Genomic DNA, 13738 nt, shown 5'->3' on the forward strand with positions numbered 1-13738 from the left:
CTTTTCCCAATCAACTATCCCGTCACCAACAAATATTCCTATATGCCTACTTTGTGCAAAATATATTTGGTGCAAGGATGCAGCAGTAAATGAAAAACTCCCCCCCCCCCTACAGTATGTATAGCTTACACGTGGCAAAGAGCTGGGACAATGGTGTGTCAAAGTGGAAAGTCCCTCCAAATTAACAGCGTGCAGGTCACAGTAGTAGAGACCACGCCCTTCTTGTATGCATTCATATCTCCTCCTCATCTCTCCCCAGAACCCAAGCGCATCCATGTTCATTCACATCTAAGAAAGCTTGACTTTGCTGTGGACTTTTTTTTATTCTGCCATCAAATGGTTACTTTCCTTTATGTTAAACTGCTGTTGCACTGACGGTAGAGCTTCTCTACAGGATACAAAATGCATCATTATTGAGTATTCCCGATTAGATTGTTAAAGTCTATGGGGATTCATGTTTTATTCACATTTCCAAATCTTCTTCTAATGCTTTCAATGTGCAGGATGCTGCAGAGTAGGCTTTGATTCTTCCATTATATGATGCTCAGAAAATCACCGTCGAAGACTTGACTTGTTTAAAGAAAACTTGGAGCCCTCATTACCAGGTGCAAGGTGGTAAAGATTATGACACAGGTAAAGTACAGAAGAGCACAATGATTGGTTCTCTGATATGAAATGTCGGCCCTGAAAGCATCTGTACAAGAACATTAGCAGGCAACTGAGCAGGTTTTCTATAATAGGAATGCATAGGCGTATACCTATGGCTTGCAACAGCAATTCGTGAAAAAAAGAGGCCATGAATTTGAAAGAGAGCAAGCAGGTGGATTTGGGGAGGGAGGGAGGAAGGAAGAAATGTTTTAATTATATTCTAATCTCAAGAATATAAATTTTTAAAAATGCTTCTACTAAAGAAACATAGTTCCTTTTTTCTCTGGAAACAGATCATTTTTTCTCAAGAATATAAATTTTTAAAAATGCTTCTACTAAAGAAACATAGTTCCTTTTTTCTCTGGAAACAGAGATAAATTTTTTTTAACATCTGAATCTATTTTCCTTTTTTTCTTTCTTTTTCATTTATTTATTTATTTATTTATTTATTTATTTTTTGAGACAGAGTCTCCCATAGTGCAGGGTGAGTAAGAATGTCTCTGAACTCCTGATTTTCTTGTGTCCGTGTCCCCAGGGCTGGTGTGTGCTCCTAGACCTGCCTCCTGCCTTCACCTCTGCATTCTCACTAGTAACACAGGATCTGCACACTGTGTATTTCTAAAAATATAAATAAATAAGCAAATTAGACCATCTCACTTAGGAGTGAGTGGTAGCAAAGACAATAAGAGACGTCAAGAGTTCTTTATAAATCCAAGAGAAGAAAACATTTCTATGGGGGCAGAGGTGCTCAGAGAAAAAATAGGTCAATCACGGGCATCTGACGCTGTGATATAAGACATCTGTCCTATTGGATAACCATGAAAGAGAGCTCCACAAAGGGAGAAGCGGCGGCAGCGGTCCTGCAGGATCTGTGAGCTGCTGCTGAACTATGATGGGAACGGAAAGGGTTTGCCAAGTCTGGATGAAAGAAAAGCTGAGTGTATAGACAAGCGGTTAGCAGCTGAGATGGGCACAGATGTATACAGAGTGTGGGTTTTTATCCTGGACCAAAGGCTGTACACCTGGAACCGGGAAGCCTGTGTTATTTATTTACGTTTGTCAGACCATCTTTTGAATAATTTTAAAAGAACCGCAAATGTTTAAAAACATGGGGCAGGCTCCAGGCTCAGCTGTAGATGGCCAACACAAAACAAACTTAATAATAGTTTTGGAGGTGTTTTTTGCTTTGGTTTGGTTTTTTGCCTCTCAATGTCTTGTCTTGGGGCATTAAAAAAACTTATAGCTCTTTTGCTTATATATCATGGTTTCTGATTTTTTTATGGATTTTCCGTATGAGTCAATGTATGTGTCTCTTTGTATTTCTTATGCTTTTTCTTTGACTTTTTTCTGTTTGTTTTCCTTATTCTTATGTGTTTTTGTTTTAATTTTATATGCTTATTTATTTTCTAATGAGGGAGAGAAATAAAAGGTGTGGATTTGGGTGGGTGGGTGGGGAGGTGGGGAGGATTTGTGAAGAGTTGGAGAAAAAGAATATATTGTCTGAAAAAAAAGATCTATATTCAACAAAAACAAATAAAAAAATCCATGATATTTCAAGATTGAAAAATCAAGTATTTTTTAATGTATCTTGAAAATCGAGAAAGAAGGTTAACATTGATCTTGCCCTCATTAAGGTATCCATACTTGGTGCTACGGAGATGATGACCCTTTTGTTTAAATAAATATGACTCAGATTGTTCTGTTTTTTTCTTTGGGATTTCTTCATCTACTCATTGTTAATTCTCAGATACTCCTGAGTATTTATCATATTTCAAACACTAAGGGTATAGATACTTATTGTTTTAAGATTTCAAAGATTAACAAGTAAAGTGAGTATAAATATAGTTTCACAGTGGGCAGTGGTGGCACACACCTTTAATCCCAGGACTCGAGAGGCAGAGGCAGGCGGATCTCTGTGAGTTTGAGGCCAGCCTGGTCTACAAGAGTTAGTTCCAGGACAGCGAGGACTGTGACACAGAGAAACCCTGTCTAGAACACCCCCCCAAAAAATCCTTTTCTTATCCTTTCATGATAAAAAGTCTTGGAGAGAGCATGGGTACCAAGAACATACCTAAACATAATAAAGGCAATATACAACAAGCCAACATCAAACTAAATGGAGAGAAACGCAAAGCGATCCCACTGAAATCAGGAACAAGACAGGGCTGCCTACTCTCTCCATATCTATTTAATATAGTTTTTGAGGTTCTAGCTAGAGCAATAAAACAACAAAAAGAGATTAAGGGTGATGTGGGAGTGATTTCTTATTAATAAAGAAACTGCCTTGGCCCATTTTATTGGGTAGAAAATTAGGTAGGCGGAGTATACAGAAGAGAATTCTGGGAGAAAGAAGGTTAGAGGAAGAGTCGCCATGATGCTCCCACGCCAGACAGATGCAGGTTAAGATCCTCCCTGGTAAGCCAGCTCGTGGGCTACACAGAATATTAAAAATGGGTTAGAACAATATGTAAGAGCTAGCCAATAAGAAGCTGGAACTAGCCGGGCCAGGCAGTGTTTGAAAGAATACAGTTTCCGTGTAATTATTTCTGGGTATAAGCTAGCCATGCGGGCGGCCGGGTGCCGGGGACGCAGCCCTGCCGCTCCTATTTCAACAGATGGCGCCCAACGTGGGGCTAAATCCACTTAAAAACCTGAGAAGCCTTAAAAATAAGGGAAACAGAGTTTAACACAGATTTTTGCTGTTTTGTTGGTGACATGCTGTAGAGAGATTCCTGATTCAGCAACAGCAGCAGAGAAAAAAAGCTGCGTCATTTTAAAGCGCGGCTTCCTGGTGCTATGCTGCCAGCGTGAACTCTGGCTTTAAAGCATTTCAAGGCTTTTATGGGACTGGATGTTTCTGTTCCCACTTGGGATCGGAGGAGATTGCTCTGAGACCTGCCGATGGCTCAGCGTTCCCTGCCTACACCTGGGCAGATGGCGGAATCAGGCTTAGGCAGGCGGAAGAGCATGGCGGATTCCTGCTGCCATACAGAGACGCGTTTTCAGACTGCGCAGTGCTCTGCGTGTCAGATTTGGCTGTAACTTGGATAAAAAGAGTTTCTGTGCTGCACACTCAGTCTCAAAATTAAATTGCTGATTGCGGCTCCAATGTAAACTGCTGTTTGCCTGTAACTGTGCTCAGCTCAAAAGCACCAAATGACTCTGAGGCAGGAGCGGCTGCTCCTTGCTGAACTGTGCTGATCTCAGGCAGGAACTACCGTAATTACCTTAAAACCGTGCAGTTAAGGTTTAGACTGGGCAGGACACAGGCAGTACCGTATTACCTATACATGGTGCAACTTAAGTTTTTAAGAAATGCTTAACATTTTAAGAAATGCTCCTGGAAAAAAAAAAAAAAATTACAGATTCACAGTAAAACAGATTCAGACACCGTTGGATGAATGTACGTAGGCTTGGGGAAAAAAAGAGAATATAAAGAATAAAGTTAATGTCTTAAAAAGAAAAAGGGTAAAGTCTTTAAAGAGACAGAGTACAGAAGTACAGATAGTTATAGATTAAGAGAAATAAAGAAAAATAAGCCACGTAAAAATGAAAAATTCACAGAGAGTCTGGATTATGTACATTGTGTTTTCTTTAAAATTTTTGACTGTGAAGGAGCTAAGTACAAAGAGACATTTTATTATATGGGCTGCTAAGCTGAACCTGCACATATGTTCTAAAGGTATCTTGACTTCAAAATTTGGATCTAAGGATATGATGCTTTGGAGAGGGTCTTCTTTTGTTTCCACAGAGGATGTGACCCTATGGATTGCATCTATCCCGGTATGGTATGATAGACCACGCCCTCCTGAAAGGTTGCTGTGAACACCCTCAAAAAATTACTTCACTCAACTGCCAACCGAGATGAACCTGACACACAGGTTACACCCTAAATGATCTGATTAACAGTGCCCCCATTCAGCAGGAAGCAGTTTGGAGAGAAAAAACTACGCCCATGTTCCCAAATATTGTTTATAAATGTTCTTTTACATTTAAAGGGGGATATGATATAGATATGAATAATTTGCATTGGTATGGATTTTAAGGTCAATTTTGTTATATGTATATGTATTTTTGATCTTGATTAAGGTATTGTGATTGTGTAGTTCACTTAAAATGTAATGTATAATTAGGAAATATAGGTTGTTAATGGATAATCATTGCTAATAGTTAAGCTTGTAGTCATGTTAATTAGATTTTCTAGATATATAGAGATATATTTCAATTAGATAGGCATTCTTCATATCTTTCAAAGACTGCAGAATATGGCATTTAAAATATTTTAATAACTTAGGACTTTTCATGACAAGGAGACACGTCTGCTCCTGGCAGCACCAGCTACTTCAAGAGGAAGATGGGCATCGAAGAGGATCCTTATGGAGTTTGATAGTCATTTGGGCAAGAAACTGCTCTTGCCTGGACTGTTGCATAAACTGGACACAGAGAACCCGCAGAGAGAGGACTGCTGAACTTGCCTAAAGGTGAGATGGTCTTTCGGGGTTCCTGATTCATGAAAGAGTCTGCGAGACATTCTGCAGGACACAGCAGAAAATGACTGAACTGTCTTTGAAATTTCCTGCTTCATGGAAATGTCTCTGGATACCATGGGCCTGTAGGCCGAAGATGGATGCCCCAACGGTACAGAGGAACTTTGGGTGACTGTCCAGGCAGCGAGATGTCTCTGTCATTTCTAGAGTTTTCTTATTTCTTGTTTACTTAGGTAATATTATATCCTTCTGGAGTCTTTGATGGAGTTGAAGAATGAATAGTTATAGTTTTCCTTAGTTATGATAAGAGATAAAATAGATATAAATATTGTAACTGTAATTCTTACTTGATAACTGTTTTGTTATATGTAATTTTACTATGCTAAAGTTAAAGCCTTTCTTTTTTGTTTAAACGGAAAAAGGGGAAATGATGTGGGAATGATTTCTTACTAATAAAGAAACTGCCTTGGCCCATTTTATTGGATAGAAAATTAGGTAGGCGGAGTATACAGAAGAGAATTCTGGGAGAAAGAAGGTTAGAGGAAGAGTCGCCATGATGCTCCCACGCCAGACAGATGCAGGTTAAGATCCTCCCTGGTAAGCCAGCTCGTGGGCTACACAGAATATTAAAAATGGGTTAGAACAATATGTAAGAGCTAGCCAATAAGAAGCTGGAACTAGCCGGGCCAGGCAGTGTTTGAAAGAATACAGTTTCCGTGTAATTATTTCGGGGCATAAGCTAGCCATGCGGGCGGCCGGGTGCCGGGGACGCAGCCCTGCCGCTCCTATTTCAACATAAGGGGATACAAATCAGAAAAGAAATCAAAATCTCACGGTTTGCTGATGATATGGTAGCTTACATAAGTGACCCCAAAAATTCTACCAAGAAGCTCATACAACTCATAAACACCTTCAGTAATGTATCAGGATACAAGATGAACTCGAAAAAAATCAGTAGCCTTCCTTTACACAGATGATAAATTGGCCGAGAAAGAAATCAGAAAAACATCAACCTTCACAATAGCCACAAATAACATAAAGTATCTTGGAGTAACTCTAACGAAACAAGTAGAACACTTGTATGATAAGATCTTTAAATGTTTGAAGAAAGAAATTGAAGAAGACACCAGAAAATGGAAAGATATCCCATGCTCTTGGGTAGGTAGAAGTAACATAGTAAAAATGGCAATATTACCAAAAGCAATCTACCGATTCAATGGAATGCCCATAAAAAAAAGCTCAGAAAAATTCTTCACAGACCTTGAAAGAACAATACTCAACTTCTTATGGAAAAACAAAAAACCCAAGATAGCCAAAACAATCCTGTACAATAAAGGAACTTCTGAAGACATCACAATCCCTGACTTCAAACTCTTTTACAGAGCTATGTACTGAAAACAGCCTGGTATTGGCATAAAAACAGACAGGAGAACCAATGGAACCAAACTGAAGACCCAGATTGATATCCACACACCTACAAACACCTGATTTTTGACAAAGAAGCAAAAAATATAAAATGGAAAAAAGGGCATATTCAACAAATGGTGCTGGCTTAACTGGATATCAACACGCAGAAGAATGCAAATAAATCCATATCTATTACCATGCACAAAACTCAAGTCCAAATGGATCAAAGACCTCAACATAAAACCAACCACACTGAACCTCATAGTAGAGAAAGTGGGACGTACACTTGAACGCACTGGCACAGGGAACCACTTCCTAAATAGAACCCCAGTAGCACAGACACTGCAAGAAATAAATAAATGGGACCTCCTGAAACTGAAAAGCTTCTGTAAAGCAAAGGACACAGTCAACAAGACAAAACGACAGCCTACAGAGTGGGAAAAGATCTTCAAAATATACAAAGAACTTAAGAAACTCTTCATCAAAAGAACAAATAATCCAATAAAAAATGTGCTACAGACCTAAGCAGAGAACTCTCAACAGAGGAATCTAAAATGGCTGAAAGACACTTAAGGAAGTGTTCAACATCCTTAGGCATCAGAGAAATGCAAATCAAAACAACTCTGAGATTTCATCTTTCACCTGTAAGAATGGACAAGATTAAAAACACTGATGACAACTTATGCTGGAGAGGATTTGGGATAAAGAGAACACTCCTTCATTGCTGGTGGGAGTACAAACTTGTACAGCCCCTTTGGATATCAGTATGGTGATTTCTCAGAAAATTAGAGAAACAATCTACCACAAGACCCAGAAATAACACTTTTGGGTATATATCCAAAGGATGCTCAATCTTACCATAAGGACATGTGCCCAACTATGTTTATAGCAGTATTATTTGTCATAGCCAGAACCTGGAGACAACCTAAATGCCCTTGACCAAAGAACAGATAAGGAAAATGTACATTTACACAATGGAGTACTACACAGCAGAAAAAAATAACGACAGCTTGAATTTTGCAGGAAAATGGATGGAGCTAGAAAACATTAAATTGAGTGAGGTAACACAGACACAGAAAGAGAATTATCACCTGTACTCACTCATTGGTGGTTTTTAAACATAAAGCAAAGAAAACCAGACTACAAACCACCAATGGCTAGCTAACTAAATTTAAGGCCCACTTCATGAGATGGAACCTCTCTGATTGGATTGAAGGTCTACTGCATGAGCTAGAACCCATGCCTGACAAGGCTCATGTGGTCAAGAAACTAAGACTAGATAGGCCAGGGACCTAGAGAAAACCCCAATACTATTGCTATGCCAGAGGAACAAAGCATTAAAATTACTCCTAAGGACATTCCGCTATTCCCATAGATGAGCACCTTGCTCAATCGTCTTCGGAGAAACTTCCTCCTGCAGTACATGGAAACAGATAAGGACCCACAGCTGGGGAAAGAGAAGAGAATAAAAGACCTCAGAACACTCAGTCCTAAATGGGAGGCCTTCAACCAATTTCTCCTCTAAGAGTTCAGAGAGCCCTGCAGAAATGGAGGTGGAAAGATTGTAAGAGCCAGTGGGATTGCAAGACATTAAAGAAGCAAGGCCTTCTAGACTCAGCAAGACTTACACACTATGAACTCTCACAGAGACTGGCAGTACACACAGGGACTGGACAAATCTAAGGCAGAATGGATTTCAGCACTGAGAGGGGAAGTGGCCATAAGCACTTATCCCTAACCCAGAGACTATCTTCAACCAACAACCACTCACAAAGGAAAATTAGTTTTCTGCAGTGAAGTTTCACTGGGTATATAAACCACACTTGAAGGGAGGTCCCATGCCCAGCAACACAGCCAACAATAAACAAATTCAGTAGTATTTTCAGAAGACTTATTTATTGGTGGGGTTTTTCTGTCTTATAATTCATTTCTGGTTTGGGGGTTGTTGCTTTGTTTTGTTATTTGTTTTTTCCTTTATACAGGACTTTTGCTTACATATTATGGTTTCTGGTTAGAGTTTTTTATGGGATTCCTCTGTGTGTGTGTGTGTGTGTGTGTGTGTGTGTGTGTGTGAGAGAGAGAGAGAGAGAGAGAGAGAGAGAGAGAGAGAGAGACTACATGTATCTCTGAGCCTGCGTGCTTTTTTCTTTGGTTCTGTTTTGTTCCTGTTTGCTTTTGTCCTAATCTGATTTGGTTTTTTGTTGTTGTTGTTTTATTCCTACTCTGATTTGTGTTGTTTTATCTTTTTAGATGCCTGTTTATTTTATGAAGGAGGGAAAGAAAAGCTATGGATTTGAGGGTAGGATTTGTGAGGATTTGGGGGGAAGGAAAACCATAATTGATATATATTGTATAAGAAGAATCTATTTTCAATTAATAAAATCTAATATATGTGAATAAAGAATAAATTATTTTATTTTGTCCCAGAATTCATTCACCTGCCATTTAATTGTGGGGATATAATCTAAGAAATGCTTGGCTGGATGACTTCACCATTGCATGAATATCAATGAAGCATTTTCCAACAGATCTAGATGTCATTGGTCAGTTTTTCCTACACAAAGATTTCCTCTAGTATGTAGCCAGACTGGATTGCTGAGTCCTGCTTTCTGTAATCACCACTTTTCAAACGCCTTTTACAAAAGTCCCTGCAATTTTCATTGAAAAAAAAAATGGTATTGCATTGCCCATGGTGGTGGTGGTGGTGGTGGTGTGTGTGTTGGGGTGAGGGGGGTTCTGGTTCAAAGACAATATAAAGTTGCTCTTAACTGTCTGGTTGGAGTTACTCAGTGAGCAGCACGGTGCTCTTTGGAACAAGTTGCAAATCAGAAAAGAACGTTTGCTAATTTGTTTTGGACCATGTTCAAGAGCAAGGAAGTCAGAGAGTCGGGGGTGAGGTGGAAGTGAGTCACAATTTATGCCTGCACACAGTGGCTGGGATCAGAACGCCAAATGCAAAGGTGTTCAGGAAATCCCAACTGACTGTCTACAGGCCCCCAAACTCCTGGAGGGGAAAGGTCCTCTGCTTCTGGGCCTGGCTTTTCTCACTCTTTCCTTTACCTCACTCAGTAGCACGTGAGTGGCTTCAGAGGAAAGTCTTGGACCAGAGTGCTTGGGACAGAGGCATAGAATAAACATAGACTTGAAGCTACTGAAAAATCTAGAGTTGGGACCAGGAGTGTGTCTTCTCCCAAGAGTGTCTTCTAGGACATCCACCGTCACCCAACAGGCTAAGCACATTTCAGGCTCATGATTCATTGATTACTCAGCTGAGAATTTGCCAGCTCCCTAGAATGGGGTTGTAGCCTCAGTCAGTGCTTTCCGATGGCCTTTATAATCATTTGAGACAGCGTGCAAGGCAGGGACGTGTCAGATGTCCAGTGTGTGCATCTCCGGTTGAAGAGGATCAGAGTAACGCTCAGATTTCTTATTTCACCTTCATATTGTGCACACGTATCTTTGGAGTGCCAACAGTGTCATAGTGTACAAATCCTTGTGCTTTCCATGGGTGATTTTGTCTTTTAAACTGTCTCAGCTAGAGTTGAAGTATTTTACAGTGTACCTACATGCAAGAAACCTCTGATGTGGCTGATTATGAAGGTGAGATTGATGAGCTTTCGGGTATGAGTCACCGTGCTGCTGGCTCTGAGTTCAATGTTAATGAATCCACACACTGAAATAAAGGTGTCTTTAAACAAAAACACACATAGAACAATATGGTCAATTAATTGTGGCTAGAGGCTCACAGGCTAACCTCATGTTTTTCCTGAGAGAAAGTTTCAGTGTGTGCTAACATGTTGGTCACAATAACGTTGTAGACTGTAACTCCACCAACAGCAAGAACTGACTGTAATTCACTGATCGTTCAAAAGTATTCATTCCAAAGAGATTTCCTCTAACCTCCAATTTTAAAGTATCCTAACCAGTCCCAAAGTGTACTCCACATCCCCCTTTGGTCCAGGTAAAAATGGCATCTGTCTGGTTCCATTGAACTTATTTAAATTGTTTATTGTTTGATGTCCCTCTCCTCTAGTTCAGTGATGTGGAGGTATCTGTTATTTACTCTGTGCTCTAAGCTCAGCACTTACCATAGAAGAGGGTGCAGTGCAGGCTTATAATGAAAGCTGATGGATGGATGAAAGAAGGGAGGGGTATGAGTGACAGGTTCTGGGGTGGGAGGTGAAAAAGTACACTTTCTCCTGCCTCAGGCTTCATCGGAACCTTAGTAACTTGATTACCTTGGCCAAAATACATATTTTCCTTGAATCTGGTTGCAAAATAGAAGAGTCAGTTCTTAGCATTTTGTAGATGATGTTCCACCCTAAGAAAAGTGAGGGAAACTCTGTGTAGAAAAGCAATGACTCAAATTCTATGCACCATGACTTATCTGTCTTTTCCAAGTGGTTCACAGAGCTCATCTATGGTCTGCTCATCTTTTTTTAAAATGGTAACTCTGGATTAGAAACAGCATCTGTGACTGTTTTTCAGACTCTGAGCATCTACTTTCGTATCTGTTCTCGAAGGAGGGGAAACCCCTTCTGTAGCATGAATAATAAAAACCCAGCCAAGCTGCTAGAGAGCTCTTACCTCTATGAAATCTTCAGACCGAAAGAGAGCTATTTCTTGTCTCATTCCACCTTATATTCCTTTTTAGTGTTGGGATTAAAGGTGTGTGCCACCAATGCCCAGCCTCTATGGCTAACTAGTATGGCTGCTGGGATTAAAGGTGTGTGCACCACTGCCTGGCCTGTATGGCTGACTAGTGTGGCTGTTTTGCATTCTGTCATCAGGCAAGATTTATTTATTAAAATGCTAATGAAATATCACTACATTTCTCCTTTTTGTCTAAAATAAAAAAGAAAGCTATAACTAATATAAGAAAAACCTACATACAATAACTCCTATTCTAAAGCCAACTTTAATCTTTAGTTGGACTGGGACTACAAAAAGACTATTTGCAGCATATGTCTATAGAGACTAGCAGAAACAAATATTTGGGAAGATTTATGAAATTTTATCCTGTTAGAAAAGTGTGATATGACAATAGGGCAATTTACTCTTTTGCTTGGAACATTTTTTTTCTGAATGATTTGTCCTTTTTCTTCTCATGTCTTATTTGTCCAGTAGTTTTCAGATTCTTTAGCTAGATGCCTTTGTTCTCCTGAAAAGACAAAAACAAAACCCTTCCCCAACCCTAACTTTGGGGAGATTCTCTTTTGACAAGTTGTATCACCCTTTTCCAAACTCAAAACAGTTACCCATTAAAAACCTGAATAGGTATCAAAGCTGTGGTGTACATATTTTAGTTTTTCAAATTCTACAAAATGAAACACATCCATCTGCCAGATTTTATTCCTTTGAGTACACGTTGGGTTACTTCCTGCCAGTAGTGGTGTTTGGTTATATAAAGAACAAGTAGAACATTTCCTTATAATTTCCTTGGTTTGTTGACATGTGATGGAAAAGTCTTTTTTAAATCTTTGTTATTGACATTACTTTTTATGAAATTCTAAGGGCTTCAGCACATTTCCAATCAATAATTGATTGATTTCTGCATTACCTGTTATAAAGGACTTGGCAGACCAGTATGGGATCCAGTGTGTGTTATGTATATGAGATGACTCCTATTTGTGATTGTATCTTGTAACTGAATAAATATTAAAGCCAATTCTGTATAATCTTGTATAAATTCAGAAGTTTCAATATGCAAAACAACTATTCCTGCATATTGCAAATTGGTAACTATGTTGAGAGGTTCTTTAAAGTATCTTAATTCCATAAGAATAGCATATAATTCCGACTTTTGGACAGAATTATAAGGGCACTGGTCCACTTAAATTTTCTGATTTTTAACGTGCCTTCCCTGATTTATTTATATCAGTATAGAATGTAGGGGCTCCAGTTATTGGTGTGTCCCATACAATGTGAGGAAGAATCCAACTAGTTCTCTTTATAAGTTTGTTTATCTTGTTTATCAGATAGTTGTTAATCTCTCTCAAAAAATTTTCTACAAGCTCTTTGTATCAGGGTTCACTTTATTCCAATAATTTGTCAATTTCATCATTATTAAAGGTACTATAATTTCTACTGGATTTATTCCTGCTAATTGACAAAGTCTTAATTTTCCATTTAGAATTAACTCAGGGACTTTTTCCACATAATTTTTTAATTTTTATTAGTTTTTATGGTTTAAAAAAAAATTCATTCTAAGATAATATCTTCCCTCTGCATTAAAATTCCTATAGGGAAATGTTTGAAGGGTAATATGACCAAAATGCAGTTAAGATTCAGATCTACATGATCCACAAATGACTTCTGTAATTTCTCTTCAATCAAAGCTAATAAGTCCATGGAACTATTTAAATCCTTGTCAACATCTAAGGTTTTGTTTAAATTAATCAGTTCATCAGGACCTATCCCAATAGTGGGGTGTAGCTGGAAATGTCTCCTAGCAATTTCTGGAAGTCATTAAGAGTCTGCAATCAATTCATCTCTCTTCATTTGCAACTTTTGGGATTTAATTTTTGTAAACCTATTTGTAGCAAAATAATTAACAGAATATTCTCTTTGTATTTTTTTTTCAGGAGCAATTTGTAATCCTTAACAAGGTAAAATTTTCTTTACTTCCTAAAACATTCTTTTTAATGTTTCTATATTTGGATCGGATAATAAAATGTCATCTATGTAATGGTAAACTATAGATTCAGGAAATTGCTTATGTATCATTTCCAATTGCTGACTTACAAAATATTGACACAAGTTGGGAATATTTCACAGTCCCTGTGGGAAAATGATCTATTGATATCTCTTAACAGGCTTAGACTTATTATAGGTAGGGACTTTGGTAGAAAATTTTTCTCTGTTGTTTTCTTGTAAAGTTATAAGGAAGAAACAATTTTTCAAATTAATAATTATAAGGGGCCATTCTTTAGGTAACAGGGAAAGCAAAGGAATTTCTGACTGTAGAGAGCCCATTGGCTGAATCACCTTATTAGTAGCTCTTAGATCTGTTACCATTTTCCATTTCCCAGATTTCTTTTTAACCAAGGACTGGTTGATTCTATAACATGCTGAGTATTTAGTTGATCCTGTACCATCTCTTCTCTGTTGTGAAAGGCCATTGCTGAACCCATACAGGTTTGTCTGTCAACCATTTTAAAGGTGATAGTGCCTTTGAAATATCAGCAGCTATTTTT

At 38.5% G+C, this 13738-nt stretch overlaps 1 long non-coding RNA gene across 1 annotated transcript in view; it reads left to right on the forward strand.

Moving 5' to 3' along the window:
- The first annotated feature begins 5138 nt into the window (after positions 1-5138).
- The window catches only part of LOC126498032 (uncharacterized), a 505230-nt gene continuing 496630 nt past the window's right edge, over positions 5139-13738 (forward strand). Inside the window, exon 1 of the long non-coding RNA XR_007590748.1 lies at positions 5139-5630. This is a non-coding gene — a long non-coding RNA (uncharacterized lncRNA). The remainder of the gene's footprint in view (positions 5631-13738) is intronic.

The sequence above is a fragment of the Alexandromys fortis genome, unplaced genomic scaffold (genome assembly GCF_014885135.2).
Source record: "Alexandromys fortis isolate MF-2015 unplaced genomic scaffold, M_Fortis_MF-2015_v1.1 scaffold_13, whole genome shotgun sequence".
In the NCBI taxonomy this organism is placed as follows: domain Eukaryota; kingdom Metazoa; phylum Chordata; class Mammalia; order Rodentia; family Cricetidae; genus Alexandromys; species Alexandromys fortis.